The sequence below is a fragment of the Bombus huntii genome, chromosome 15 (genome assembly GCF_024542735.1).
Source record: "Bombus huntii isolate Logan2020A chromosome 15, iyBomHunt1.1, whole genome shotgun sequence".
NCBI lineage: Eukaryota > Metazoa > Arthropoda > Insecta > Hymenoptera > Apidae > Bombus > Bombus huntii.
In genome coordinates, this window is record NC_066252.1 from 8,740,482 (window position 1) to 8,756,977 (window position 16,496).

At 39.9% G+C, this 16,496-nt stretch overlaps 1 protein-coding gene across 2 annotated transcripts in view; it reads left to right on the top strand.

The window, feature by feature from the left end:
• Positions 1 to 16,496, top strand: part of LOC126874026 (basement membrane-specific heparan sulfate proteoglycan core protein-like) — a 276,871-nt gene that overhangs the window by 54,112 nt on the left and 206,263 nt on the right. Inside the window, exon 2 of one of the 2 annotated variants that reach the window (XM_050635565.1) lies at positions 5,426 to 5,467. The gene's annotated coding sequence lies outside the window, so the exon portion shown is untranslated. Of the gene's footprint in view, positions 1 to 5,423; positions 5,468 to 16,496 lie in introns of those variants that run through there. The other variant, XM_050635566.1, reaches the window with a different exon arrangement.

Consider the following 16,496-nt stretch of genomic DNA (forward strand, 5'->3'; position numbering starts at 1 on the left):
CGGCAAACATTGAAGATACACGCGGAGTTGGAAAAGAGTCGCGCCGAAGGCGAAGAAACGAACATGGATATTGGGAGTGTCAGCACGAGAAAATATCGCTAAGCTAGAAAATTCGCTGCTACGGATTTTCCGTGGAATTGCACTTATTCGGGAAAATATTTTCCCAGTTCTCCATCATTCCCTCTTCCGTATTTAAGACCATGTGAATTTGAAGAAATACCAATTGCCACCTAACGATTCAGAGAGCAGGACAAATAACGGTACGCTGTGATCCCAAACGAGAATAACTGGAAATTATTTAGTCGTGCGACACGTTGACATGTTGAAAGGTAATAGGACGGAGTAATATATATATATATATATATAGGGTGGTTGGTAACTGGTGGTACAAGCGGAAAGGGGATGATTCTACGCGAAAAAAGAAGTCGAAAATATAGAATAAACATTTTTCGTTTGAGGCTCTGTTTTCGAGAAAATCGACTTTGAATTTTCGCTCGGTACGCGTGCGGTACGTTATAACGGATTTCACTGTAGATCGTTGTCTCGATGGAAAAATTAAAAAAAAATTTTTTTTTATTTTAACTTCTTCCGCGACTTCTTTTTCCGCGTAGAATCACCCCCTTTCCGCCTGTGCCAACAGTTACCAACCACCCTGTATATATAAGATAAAGTAACTTCATAATTGAAGCATCAAACAGGTTGAACGAGTACCGAAATTTGTCGCGGAATTTTCACGCAAATCGAGCAACCGCTAAGACTAATGCCAATAACAAGATCGCCACGCAAACAGTTTGCCGCGGTACGCAAATTACGTTGCGTCGTTGGAGCACGGTTTGGGAAGAAAAGCCCGACCGAGCAACGACAAAGCCAAGAAATTTCCGGATGGCCGCGTTAATGAATAAATTTCCAGCACACAGAGTTCAGAAATTACGTGCCTATTACTCCGCAATTCGGTTCTATTATAGCTGCCGATCCGACGAGGACTCCACCAATTAATCGGCTCATCTGTAATTGTCGTGTCCAAGGATGTACGTGTGAAGTCGCTATTATTACATGTGCGCGGTACGTGTGTGTACATGCCGCGAACGTCGTCGTCGAAACAAAAGCCCTTCGCAACTAGATCCAGGCTACGACTACACGCTCTCCCTCCTTCAGGACCAAGTGGAATCAGGAATCTCTGGTTTGGAACGCGCGTGTGTAGGTGCGTGAGCGCGCGCACGATCGTCGTATCAACGTATTCACGGCTCGAGTAGTAGACGACTGGTAGACCGACGCGAGTGGTTCGCTGGCTCTTGTACGTGTACACGAACACGAAAACGCGATCAAATGCGTAAGAGTGACAGCATTGAATGCTGGAAGACGAGCGTGGCAAGCGGCGCAACAGTCGAGAAGGTAGGAGAGTGCGACGAGACTCGATGGAGGAGCTGGTTGGTCGTAAGGTTGGTCGTCGCAGGAGGGAGACAGGTGGCATCAAATTATTGCAAACAATTACGTTTAATGAGAAGGTTAACGCTGCTAGTCGGAGGCTGGCGCGAACGTGAATGCAAATGTGCCGACGCCGAGTAATTAGCAAACAGAGTAGTACTCGGTTGGCATCCTCCTTCGCGCCATCCTCTTTACCCTCTCCTTGTTCCTCTTTCATTCAGTCACGCCGTCTCCGACGTTTCAAAGTGTGCGAGTGGAATCGACCGACTCAGCTGCCTTACGCGTACGTGTGTTACATATTTACGTAGATGTACAGACGAACGGAAATGGTGGCGTTATTTGTGCAGCTTCTTTTCTTAGACACGGAGCATTACGAATTACGATCGCTCGTTGCTCCGAGATTCTTCGGGAAATTTTTCCTCCTTCAGCCGCCTAACGAAGTTTGCCTTGCGATACTTTGAAAGAAAGCTCGTTTCCGCAAAAACACGGAAAATTTCAGGTATAACGAATGCATTGTTCCGTTCAATTACGTCAGGAGAAATGTTCGAAATTCCTTAGAAAATTCGTAGCATGTCGTACGTTAACTAGATATGAATCGCGTCTTCCTAGACGTACGATCGATTGGGCAAAGTAATAAAGCGCGATTAACCAGTTAGCTGCTGCGACCTCTTTGAAAAGCGCGTACCTAAAGTGTGTCTCAAAAGGTAAGCGACATTAAGTTGCAACGAAATGACTGCTTCGTTGTTCTTTTTACACGACGAGTACACTCGTCAAAAGTAGCTAACCGATCAAAGGCCGAGAGCGATTAGATTTTGGTGGTATGGCGCAGCCAAACGTGGATTAAAATTTAATAGAGAATTGCTATACTCAAATTCCTTACGATTACGAGGGATCATGCGACGTTGCTTCGCGTCAGAGAAAGTCAAAGTATCCTCCTTTTCAATCTGAACCCAGGCGTGTGGCAACTTTATTCGTGTCTTAAGCAAACGTAACAGATTATCGGTATAATTTCCCCTACTCGATAGAACGTCACCGATGTATGAAAATGTTCGTTGTATCGAAGATGATGGGTATTCTGTGGTTGGAATTGGTGGAATGTTTCGTCGAATCTTGCGTGTATAGATTGGAAGTACATATGTCGGTAAGGGTTAACACGGCGTCATCGTGACAAATTGTTGAGCATTTTCGAGAGAAATGTTTTGACGTGACAGTTGTCACGGCCAATCGGTGTCCGCCGACGAACAGAATTCCGTATACGTGTGCATAACGCAGTTACAGAGGTGGTCCGTCAACAGGATGTCTGCGTGAGAATAGTTGCTGTTACAGTGACAGTTCGTGACGTGACTGTATGGTGGGATCAGAAATCACGTGCAAATCTGCTGTTCGAAGCATATCCCTTTAGCCTATGTTATCAAGGCATTTAAACAGCGTGCAACTGCAAGTATCGGAGTATATACTTGGAGGACTAGACACGCCATACGTGATTCTTGTTATTCAGATTGCCATACTATTCCTGGTTTCCCTGCTCCATTTATAAACGTCGTCATTAAGCTGTTCTTCGCTCGAGTGTAATGTCTTGGAACATGCCATACGCGGCTCTTTCTACAGCTAGTTTGGCATTGCAACCGATGATTCATCTCGCTGAATCGATATACAAGTCTCAGTTGATTCGAAAATTGTCTACAAATTGGGATTTATAAATACGCACTTGGCTGAACGTTGACTTTAGGCAAGGCAGCTTCGATGATCCTGATCTTCGCATGCGTTGGTAACGACAGTCTTCTGAGGAATCTCTCAGACGTTTCTATCGTAGCCGCTATTCGTTAAAATGAGAAACTGTCGTCTTTTGTAGCGGCAACGACAGTCTTTCGTTAACAATTTTTTAGGAAGAAACGAGCGAGACAGCTAGAATCTTGTACGTTACCGAGGAGAATGTTCTTTGAAGCGCAAGATCATCGGAGTTGCCTTCGTTGGAATTAGCAGCTACCGTTGACTTAGACTACTTAAATTAAATTTACGTGGTATACGTAACATGATCGTAAATTTCATACGCTGTTAGTTCGTAACAATTACGTATCTATGTAGTGTATATACGCTTGGAACCGAATTTTTTGTTTCTAGTTTCTCATTTTCCTCGTTTTCCATTTGAAAGCGTATTCCGTTTCGGCTTTAGCAGAGGAAGTTTAAATGTGTTTTTAACTCGAATTTTTATGCGCAATTAGATATATTTACAATGGAACTCGCAGAAGTTGTTAAAAATTTGGCTAACGATTGGACCGTTACAGCCGAGTTCCGCGCCTAATAGCAACGTACTACGAGCCAAAAGAATATTTTCACGCTTAATCACATGCAGCCGTAATCGTGAAAGGCGGAACTCTTGCTATTTACCAGATCCTCGAAGTTTTACCTACGGAATAATTGGATTCTCCAAACGACGTATCTTTGAATCAAGATAAATTTAACAGCACATATCTTTAGTATACCAAAGTAGTATACCAAACGACTCCATAAAGTCTTCTAGAGGGATACAAAGTTAGTAGACAGAGTTAGTTAGGACTAAGTTTGAAATGTATCGAACGAGTATTTTTACGTCCATTGATTTGTCGTGTATGGCATTGTTTTTTTTCAGCTATAAACTAGAATAAGTTACGCTAATTAATTTTTTACGTAATTTATCGCATACTTTGCATAGCCATACACGTTAAACTGTTTCGCGCATCCTACAGTTCAAAGGACGTGAAAATTACGTTTCTAATTATCGCGTTAACTTTGTTTCTCTCTTTTAAATATTTGCTCGAACAAAAACAGTTACCGTAGAACAGTTGAACGTACCTACTATGTACATTGTACCTAGTATTTATATCGAATATGAGATTTATTATTTAATATTGCTTTTAATTTGCTTTCAAATTGAGATGAATCGATATAGAATTGGCCCGATATTATCCACGTGATATTATAACAGATGGCCATTAAAGCTAAAATATTTTTATTTAAAAAATAACTGAGACCTCGACGAAAGCTATTGAAAATTTCAAGCTAATTGCTTTGATTTTATAATATGCCTCCAATTTATGACGCGTGCGATATGAATAAGAGTGGAACGACGCGACGCTTAATCAAGCAAAATTTTGTTAGAATGATAAAATTTGTTAGAATAATTTTTACATATGCCATCTGTTCCATCTATAGATATGCGTGTTCTGTATTTTTTATATCTTATTAGCCGACGTACCTCGATCAGTTGCGTCGTAACTGAGGTTAAATCCAAGTCGGGTGTTTGCAGGTCGCGTTTCGCAGCTACTTGGCTCACGAATCTCTCGACAAAATCGGTACTACGGTCGAGCACTTAAAATTAAATTAAAATTAAAATGAAATATTACGATAGGAAACTGAATTCTCTTACGCGACTCTTCTCTTTGCTATTATAAACAAGTTTCGTAAGAACGACGTTTCATGTCGTTCGTATAGATATTACGAGCGAATAGAAATATTATTCGATCCTGTTTATTTATAAAGTTGAAGACACCATTAGATAAAATGAAACTTTTATTCGAATTCTTGGATTGCATAGAACAAATTTGCGCGCGGGACTTTGCAAAACTTGTTCGATAAGAAAGTTTAACCGGTTCGAGGAAATCCAATATTCTTCGATTTCTCAGGGACTTGAAACTAAAAGGCAGTTTCCGTAACATATTTTTCTACATTTAAGAACGGATGTTACTGCGCACGAATCTCTGTTTTAACATTCCCCATATCGTATATCGTGACTTAAATACGTAAATTAAATAAATGCCTTAACATCGAATCTATAGTTCTCTTTCAACGTGCTTTTTTTCCTTTTTTCTTTCGTTCGACGTATTAATACGAGAATGTCAATATCGGTAAAAGAAGTTAAGGGCTTATTATAGTACCCTTGTCTTTCTCTTTCCTTCAATTATATCATATAACCTACATTCGACGTAAGTACGTGTAACATGCGCTTGTATTTCTATTGCAGGAATCGCAGTGAGTTCGCTTCGACAAGGAGTAACGATGAAAGGTAAATAGACGTGAAACTTGAATCGCGATAGACGTTACAAAGCGTTGCAGATTATGCGAGCGTCGCGTACAAAGATTGAGAAAAAAGAAAAAAGAAAAAAGAAAAAGAAAAAAAGAAAACGAAAGCTGACTGCACATATTATATACGAGTCCAGTAGCGTAGCAAATTGATCGTCTGTTTGATAATCGTCAGCCTGTAAGAATTGTTTCACGTGGAGCTGAGGCGATCCGAGACCGAGGACGAAGTGAACGCTGCTAGTTGTCGCCGTAGCATTTTAATAGCGGTTTAAAACTAGCTAAAAACAATGCACGCGGCTTGTTCTGATAAAAACTAAAAATTCATAATACGCTGGCAACAACTGGTAATGTATCATTTCGTACGTATCCAGGTCAGCTGCTCGGCCTCTTCGTGAATATGTACATAAGCAGAGATAGGACCACTCGCAGGGGATGCAGTTTCTTGCATGCGTTTCCTGACGGATGCGTGTATGTGCCTTCTGCCAGCAGCGATTGTGTGCATGCGTGAAAAGCGTGCAATATCCGTGACTGATGTACCTCGGTATTAGTCGATGTGCCTCGATGTGCCTCGATGACACGCGAATATTTTTTACATCGGGGTACTATATTTTTCGATATTAGTTACTACGGTGATCATTGTTCGAGCAAGCTCTCAAGCGTAACTTGTTAAATCCCTTGAATCCCTACATAGCCTATCGCGTGCAATTATATCGTATACAATAAAGGTATTAGGTCGTCCGAAAAGTTTCTGTCGTTTTAGAAGGGAATAACGGATGCAGAACATTTTCCGTTTTACATTATTTTATCGAATTACGTATGATCCATTTTGTTTTATCAAGATAAAGATCACAACGTTTGATAGATTAGGTGTCATGTTCGCGTAAAGATACGTCGTTGTAGGAGACGCGTCTGTAAAAGAAAGACACTTTTCGGACAACCTGATATATTGTAAGAAAATTTCATTTATTAAAATATTCGTGGACTATTCGATTTGTCTTTTGGTACGAGAGACGCGTACCCGTGCGCGGAATAAGTGGACATTTTACCAAGTTAACTGCGCTAAAGTGCAAGTTTTGGTTGTTAGATGAGAGAGGGTAATGCATCTTTTTGACGACTCGCAATCGGTTCGTAATCGGTCCTCGATAGGACGTACCACGAGTCACGAGCTGCTCGGCCGATAAGTCACGAACGATAGCCGGGCGTGATTCAACGAGAGATTTACCGTTTCGATTAATTCTGATATGCTAACGTTCGTTGCAACACCTGTACGTGTATTTAAAACATTATTCTGCCCCTTTTACGTCGCGTTGCTACGTGCATTCGAGCCGAGGACGTTGAATAACATCTTTTCATACATCTAATTATGACACTTTCAACGTGGAATACGGGAAGTTTGAATAGGTTCCAAATTCACATTAAAAAAAAAAAAAAGAAAAAGAAAAAAAGAAAAGAAAAAAGAAGAAAAAGACGATTCTTTCATATAAAGTAAGACGCTTGAGAAGCTACCTATCTGAGATAAAGCTCTCTACTGTGACTTCATGAAGATTAATGTTTCAAAAACTGAAGTAAAAATCGCCCATAAAATCCTCCTCGAGTACGATGCAAAAATTCCAAGAAACGAAGCTAAGTTTGAAATTTAAAAATGAAATTTTCTTAAGAGTCGATCTCGATTCTACTGCGTGTATTTCGGTGCTCGTGAAACGAAACACGTAATAATGGCATTGCCCATCTTGTAAACCGAACATCAACGAAGATGCGACGTGTAAATTTTCCTTCTTCCTTCGTAAATACGTTATCAACGTTTTTCATGAGAATCTTTTGACGTTTGAGAATTTCGATTTACGTATAGCCTACTTCGACGCTTCGAAGAAGCTAAGAGTTTCGTCGAGTGTGGACAGAGAACTGAGAAAATTACGTGGTTTCTGCGTGACGATGGCCTGACGATAGAGAAATTCCATTGCACGAATGAAACGATTATTTAAAAAAAAAAAAAAAAAAAAAAGAAAAGAAAACACACATAATTTTAAACACGATATTCATTTGTGATTTCTACAAGTTTTATGCCTTCGGTCTATCTACGATCTACAAAATGGTCGATATCGAACCGGTAACTTTTGCACGTAAAATAATTGTTATTAAAAGTACGAGCTCGTAAATTTCAAACTCTCAATGCGCCTGTGGGAAAATGACTATACCGATAATATAAAATAACCAATCAACCTAGATAACTGTGCTTAACAGCGACGTTTTAAAAATCGTTACCCTTCATTAATTAAAGTTTCAAGTTTTCCGTTGAAAAGTCCGAGGTGCGATAACAGAATTATTGATTTCAGAAGTATTCCGAACCAAACCACTACGGCCGCGCGGCCGTCCGGTATCACTCTAAAAAATCACAACTCGATTAAACGCTCTAATTTAGTTTCGAACTCCATAGAATTACTCTGCGAATAAAACTCTCAAAGTATAAGTTTAAAAATGTTATGGTTAGAGCGTTTTATTCCACTTCCACTTCCACCAAAAAAAAAAAAAAAAAAAAAAAAAAAAAATAAAAAAAGAAAAAGACGCAAGATGAATAGTTCCATTTATGATTTTCCGTTAATGTGGTTCGCGAAATCCTTGCAGAATCGTTTCCTTGTCTTTTCTTTTTTTTTTTTTTTTGACAGAGCATCGAATGTGCTCGAACGAATACGTACCTCGAAATATTAGGTTGTGGCAACTAACTGATCGCGGATTTTGTCGTTAGCTGGTATTGACAAAATCCGTAATCACTTGGTTGCCAAGCCAATACAATAGAACGCTACAACAATGGAAGGTACATTAAAATTAACGAATTTAATCGTTGACAAATCGTACGTAACGTTTCCGTTAACAATTTGCGCTCTAACTTCATAGAAACGCGCGTTTCTAACTATTCTATACGTATTAGGTCGGCCGGAAAGTTTCTTTCGTTTTATAAGCAGATAATGGACGCACAACATTTTCCGTACGTATGATCCATTTCTATCAAGATAAAGATCACAACGTTCGACAGATTAGGTTTCATGTTTGTATAAAGATGCATCGTTGTAAAAGACGGGTCTGTAAAAAAAAAAACATACTTTTCGGACAACATAATGCGTGCTACGTATACAGTGACTCGCGAAACGCCCTTTGAAACGGAATAACTTTTTTTACAAGCATCAGTCGATAAGAAATTAAAGATTATCTTAAAAATCTGCAAAAATTAAAGATCACTTTTTACAAGCTTCTTGTTCGACTGCCTGTAACGAAACTTGGAACAACGCATTTTGACGCAAACGAAACGATTCGACCGAACAACGATGTCTCGTCGTTACTCTGTCCGATGCATTGAAATACGCGAAAATATGCTGAAAAACTACTATCGAAATATCTAAAAAATACTGGCCACACCTTATACTTTATACGAACGAGAAATTTCAACGAAGCCGCACGCGAAGAAACAGAGTGACATTCAGAGACGCGTGCCTGTGTGGTAGTTGAATGTTTATCTTGGAAAAAGACAATGCGTAATACAGAATATATGCATATAGGCGACACACGTACATATCGTGTCCGTATACATGTGGCTGTTCACTATTCAGAGAGGGAATAAATGAAACGGGGTCGCGATATAATACCGTCTTCTACAAGCGTACACCCTCGTCCCACGGTTTTTCATATTGCCTTCCAGTTACTTCAGCATGGAAATCTATCTTCCAACATCGCCACGAGTTCCGTATCGATCTTGGTTTTTATGTTAATGAACGTCTTGGATTATTGTTTGCGTAATCGGTCCGGCTCGATTACCCTTCGCTCGATCGTCTCGTGGCGCGAATAAAAGTCGTTTGCCCCTTATCGAACCTACTTATATTCCAATTTCTTCGATTAAACTGGCCATTTTATCGATTTCGCTGGAAAGTTCGACAACTTTGACGGTTTCGCTTATTTTTATGTGTTCCCTGTCGGATGCTCGTTCCGTACTTTCGACATCTCACGTCTCGCAATTTCCACGTCTTACAACGTGAATTCTATTGTTCCGCATTTAGCGAGAGGTTGGAACATTCGATGACGTTGAGAGCACTGTGTACAATTTCCTAGGGAATATTCAGTAGGAAAATGAAACTGAGTAAATTAAAAGGATTCTTTATCGTAAACCGTAAGTGTAAAAACCGCTGGGAATTATTACAACTATTATAACGAAACGCGAAACTTCTCTCTCGAAAATATTGTTGGCAGGTTGCCAATGTAGATGGGCGTGTGAAGAGGCCGACGAGTGGTTTCTGAGTGGTTTCCTGAATTTCTCACGTATGTATCTTATACGAGTACTTCGAAGCGTATACCAAATACGAGTACAATTCGCTGTTTTAAATGTTTCGAGAACTCTTAATTCCCATCATTTGATTAAACCGACATACGTGTAACGCAGACGACACGACAAACAAAATACATAGTACGCACATATATCGCACACGGGTATATCGTACGATACATCGTACGCTCGTGGAATATCTATAGATTTGGTTGAAAAATAAATAGATAAAAACGTTTTGGCTGTTTCATCTAGACTAAACTAGACTCGACTGAAACGCAGTTGAAAGGTATATTACGAAGGTTAGAGAGGCGAATTCCAAACCGTTTGTTGTATCAATTTCGAAGTATATTCTCCACGTGGTAATCGATATTGCGTAAAATTATCACGGTATAAAAAAGGCTCGGGGTTATGTTACCTGAAAGCGGAAGCTCGTTTGCGCGATTCCGTTCATCCAGTGTTTAATTATTAATTAGCAAATACAAACGAGTGCAAAATCGTCGGGCGGAATTATCACGCGTCGACGGGAATTCGCTAACGATCGTATCCGCGACCGCGTTTCCCTCGTTTCAGCAAATATTTTTTAGATTTCGCGTACGTGGTCGTGCGCGCACGCGGTGTTCTTACCACGATGATCGCATAAAACATCAGCTACATTGAAATATTATCTGTATTACTCTTTCGAAAAATACGGCCGCGATAACTCTCGTTGGAATAAATTGCGACCTTTTTACTCGACAGAATGTAAATTTCCTATCTTCGATATGTTTCGTGCATGCTGAAATTAACGATTCGTCTGATCGACGGAGCAATCGTTTTGCTCCGGCAGCTCTGCTCGCGTCCTCTGACTTGTCCATCGTGCGTGTATTTTATGTTACGCGATTCGCCCATCGAGTGAATATAAATCCGTTGCACGAAAATACGTACTTGCCAAGTATCCGCTGGGCACGTGCATACGAAACGATCGGCGTAGGAAAACCCAACTAGCGATTTTCTATACGAACATCGTAAACAAAATTGTGTACCTAACGTGGTGCGTAGTTTCCATTAAACGAGTACGTGGGAAACTAGCCACTAGCCGCTAGCCGTGGATAAACGTTGCAAATCGCGTACGACCAGCGACCCACGACCAATACAATTTCTTTGTTTTATCGATGTCGAATGTGAAATGCGTTTGTCTATCGGATAACTGCAGCATATTTATCCGAATATTACAATCGTATTGCGATGTACGTATTGCCGATATATATACATACATGGATGATACAGGTGATATAGACGAAATGAACCAGCGATGGGGATAAAGCGTTTCGTATTTCAGCGAGAAGAACTGTGGGATCCTTTTACCTTTACCTATCCCGTATGACGTCATGTAGCACGCCGCGATAGAGATACGCCTTCGGGATTACGCAAATCCTAGTTTATTGTAACCGGTAAGGAAGTTCGGGTGGTGGAGCACGATCTGCTGTATCATTTCGTATCAAGAGATTCCATTTCCTACCGAGGTATTTTCCTAACTTGTATTAAATAAAACGGCGCAGCGAGATGGAGAGCGGATAGGCAGTGAACGAGGAGGGAAAAATTGCTTTCATAGGAATCGTATCCGAATTGGTTGTCCGACAAAGGGAGAAACTGCGTAGCATCGAAAGCGACGGAGAATTCGTATTATTCGATTACATCGTACGACGAGTCGAATATAAAATAACGTATTTACGGCGGAATTGTCATGCCATCGTGTCTTTAGCAAAGTCTGCATGCGGAGTATAGGAACGAAGGTTTTCTTCTTGCGTGACTTTTGCTTTCGGAGAAATTATCTTTGAAAAATCTACAGTCGGTTCTTTCCGCTTTAAGACGGTGCCAGGGAAACGTAAAATACGATAGCTGTTCTGTGATGCAAATGATGAACCGACGGTTCAAAAGATATAAGACGCATGTATCAAATTCCGTTCAATTTTCCGACTAGTTTCGCAGCTTCGGAATTCCACGTACTTCGGACGCGATACGTTACACGGTATTTCGCTAGGTAAAATTAATAACGAAAGGACGATATTCTTTGACGAAAAACCCCTGTCGATATAAATGTTGCGGTAATTTGAATATGTTGGAAAGTTGCGCCGGCGAAACTTGTCGCAAGTATCGATGAAGAGAACTATGTATCGCTGGAAATTCAACGTTTTGCGCTTTCTCAAAGATACGTCAACCGACGTGAAAAATATGTAAAAAATAATTGCGAGAAACGCGTTGAAAGCTTAAACCGAGGAAGAAGAGATGGAAACCATTTTAGCAAATAGAAACGCACAACGAAAGCTTTTATCTTCTCTTGATTTCTTATTTTCTGTCTTGTTCGTTGTACTAGCGACACGAACGAGACACTTGGAAAGAACGTTTTAAAGAACCGCGTGAGAAAACGATTTTGACAACTCTTTTTTTAACAAGTTCTCTCCTCCAAGTTCGCCCGCAGTGTCTCCACGCTACGTAATACGTACGTAGAAAATAGTGGAAAGAGACGCGTTAGTAGAAAAAGAAGTTTCGAACTGAAGCAACTAAAAAATCCCTCTACCGGCTATATAGTTTATTTCTCGTGCGAACCTATGTATACATTAGGTTGTCCGGAAAGTGTCTTTCTTTCGCAAACGTGTTTTTTACAACAGTGCACACCTTCGTAGAAACGCGAAACCGAGTCTGTGAAACGTCACGATGTTTATCCCAACGAAACAAAATGGATCGTGCGTAATTCGACGAAATAATACGAAAGAAACAACAACGTTGTGCGTCTATTATTTCCTCATAAAAGACAAGAAACTTTTCGGACAACCTGATAATTTATTTTCCTGCAGCTTCGTTTTCGTTTCGAAATTTTTCCCCTGGTCGCAACTCCTTCGATCGTAGATTTCTTTACGCGAGAATAAACGTTGATAGAGTTCGAGGAAATAACGTAACTTCCGTGTACGATTAGAACGAGAATATTTTGAAACAAAGCAATTTCATCGAACGATGTTGTGTTACATTTGCAAGTAATGCAACGCTGTCTACGCGTTTTGATTTATTCGTTTGTACCGCACGAACGCCAAAATTTATACACTGATACATCGATTTTCCACGCGAATTCAATTAAATTTATGACAGAATTTGATATACAAATTAATGGCATAAATTTAATAATATTCGATACAAATTTATGTAAATATTAGTGCACGTTTCTCGATGTTTTCACAGCATAGCATCTGGCTACTGACAACTGACAGTCACTCGTAACTTATTTAAATAGCGTTGTTACGCGGTATATCGTTACCGATATACTAAACATTCGAAAAGTGATCAAAAATCTTGCTTTTGTCTATTCTGCGGACTTCGTTGAAAGTGACAAGGTTCAATCCCGTTATAATCGAATCTACGAACTAGACGATTTATGAAGAAGAAGAATCGCGTTTTACATAATATAATTATAAATTTCATAATTCTAAAGAGAAGGGAAACAGGAGCCGTTGCGATCGAAGAAGAAAAATGTTTACGTAATTTTAGTTGTCGACAAAGGCGATGAGATCGTGGCTAAAACGTAGCTGTAAATTGAAAACCTCGTTGTACGTATCGTTCGTAACATTTACCTGTTCGAAATTGATTTTACTTAGCAAATTTTTAATTCGATATTTACTTATTTATTTGTATTTTTCCTATTCGACGCAAAACTCTGATTTTATGAAGTAGAGAATAATGAATTGTTACTGTACGCGGTGGAACACGTACTACGTTTGATAAATAATTGCGACGTTCGTGTTGCGTAGCAGCGATCGATACGTTTGTTTACACCGAAACTAATATTCGAAGTAAAGTTGTGCAGTCTATGGAAATCGATATTGGTTATCGTAGACGGAACACGCGTGAAAACTGTGTCGAAGTTGAACGAATACCCTACGAGGTACTTAGCTTTTCTACGTGACGGGACATGGATGCGACGATTTGCTTCACTTTCGCCCAATTAATCTCCGAGTTGCGAAATTATTTCTAATAAGCGACGGAGTAAAAGCAGCTTCGGCATAAAAGTTTGCCCGAACGTCTGTAATAATCAAACCGATAAAACAGCAGATTAAAGTCGAACCGATCGTATCGAATCCAATTTAAGTAACAAAAGTTTTGAATTTCCTTTCTTTTGTATGAAAACTCGCTGCCAGTTCGATCATTCCGTTTTACAGCGATGTTTTTCGCCACTAAACTTTCGTCCGAGTCATTACCACCGACGATATATTTATTTTGCTGCCAGCTACTTGTTTTTGCTGTCGAACACATTCGTAACTCGACGTAAAATCATACGTATAGCGTGGTACATGCAACGCGTTAGAAATAAGAGACGAGTCGATACTCAAGTTCGCTGCTTGTTATAGCTCATTTCGGACTCGCATAAAGCTGAGGTGGCAATGTGCCAGTATGAAGTGCAGTATGAAGTAAACCGTCGCTTTCTATGCTCGAATTCGGTATTTCGAGAATACCTACATACTTTGCTACGCTGAGAATTATGTTTTGCCATACATTCTGGGGGTAGCCATCCACGTGTTATATTATTATACCACTAAGCTATAATATTTTACCAAATGTCCTACTGGGCAAATTGTAAAATGTAAATAAATGAATAAAAAAAAAAAAATACATTCGTCGCGGTAAAGAGCAAAAGAATAACTCGCACATTCCAAATCTAATAACTTTATGATAATACGATGCTCCCTGGCTGCACCACGGTTTCGATACGACTATGAAAATAATATATTACCTTGCTGATACTCTTCTGGATATCGAAAAATGCGAAGGAAATAAAACCTTGGAAATAGCAAAGAAAGTATACGATTCAAGTAACAGACTGTTAGTCGTCTAACGAAGGAGCAGCTGAAACTCGTGTGACACGTAATCCCCTTGGCTGGTTTTTTCATCGTTGGAATTTTATTCGCACGATAAAACGAATTAGTATTCGGAACGATCGGTTGAGCATCGCGGAAAAACGCAAAGCCGTTGATCGCGATGCTTAATGGAAAGCGAACTTCTTACAGCGGGTCTCTAATTATGTAAAAACGAGGAATAAGAATAACGAGCATTAAAGAAAAGAAACGTAAGGGAAGGAAGGGGGGGGGGGAAGAAGGGGCAAAGGGGTGAAGAGGAACGAAGGAGGCGAGGGTAAGAAAATTAGCGAGAAGGAAAGTTGCCGTTGTTACGACGCGACGTTTCCCTTATTTCCATCCGGTTATTTCATGAAATGTAAACCAGAAGAGACTGTCGTTTCGCCAATGGAAATTTTCTTGGCATAATCGAGCCGGATTTTTCGAGGATACGGATACGCTTACGAGAGCGAGGAACGCGCTGCGTTTCCATCTCTTGCAAATTCTCGCTTAAACGTTCTTTCCCTTGTAGATTCGCGTAAGAAAGCCGATGTCGGATACCAGGCAAAGAGAAAGAAGCAACTATAACGCGCGAAGAAACAGACGATTTACGAGCCAAACGTCACTGCAAGTATTATTAAATCATTCCGATTTAACGATTACGACACGCCGGCAGCTATCGTCTATCGAACGTTTACAAACAAAATATCGCGTAATAATAAATATTAAATGAACGGAATGATTATATATCGATGGAAAGAAGCGAATCGTTTTGTTCTTTAGGAAGATCGGCGTGTTTCGAATAATATGTCTAGTGGAAATTGTTCGTTCATTTACCGGGCAACACTGGCTCGTTCTCGTTTCATAGCCAGATGGATTCCATTGAGAAACGATCGTGTCGGTTAGTTAATTAAATTGTCGAAGAGCGAAACAATTAACGGAAATGGGGTTGGTTTTCTGGCGCTGAACGAAGTCGCCCCTTCTGTGATTGGAAGCGCCGTTTGCTTTCGATTTTCGACCAACTGGCCACATTATTTCCTGCTACAGCTATGTTTCAGAGGAACCGCGTAAGAGTAGCTTTTTGCGCTTCTATCGTGGAATTCAATACCGCTTTTTACGGTTTTGTCGCGCTTTCGATCAAAGCAACCAGATTTTCCATTCTTCCCGCTTAGATAAACGTTTTCCTTTGGCACGTTCCAATACAAAATTTAGATGCAACTTGTTCATCGAGAAATTTTCGATAGAAATTTTCATTGCGTTAAATTATTCCTTCGTGCAACTTCGACGACCTTTCTACGATAATTTGTCGGCTAGTATCTTAGAAAAAAAGCACCAGAATATCAACGAAAGAAACGAAAGCGTTTTAACGATTAAACAGATTTACTATGTAATATAATTTATATCGCTAAAGTTATTTTCTATTTTGTGCCTTGCGTTTTCTCTCCTTTTTTCTACAGTCGAAAATCAGCCCAAAGACACTGAAATACGTCGATATCACCGTCGACGTATTTTATTCGATCGCTGAAAGATTTTGATCGAGAAAGCCTATCGCTAAAATTTCTCTAATTCATCGAAACAGCACGATGTTGAAAGCTACGTTTTTCGGTAACATCCTGCCAACCAGCGGAGACGAGGGAAATTTTTAAATTGCTGTACTTCCGGTTTGCGATATCCGTAATTTTGAGTCGCATACAGCGTATTGCTTTGCTAATATTGTTTCAGTTTTACTACTCCCAAGTTACCTAATTAGTTTCTATTTAGTTGGTATAATTAGCACAGCGCGTTTCCATCTCGGGGACATTAGAATGCTATGCAGTTCTACTCTTGTTGGATTTAAACTG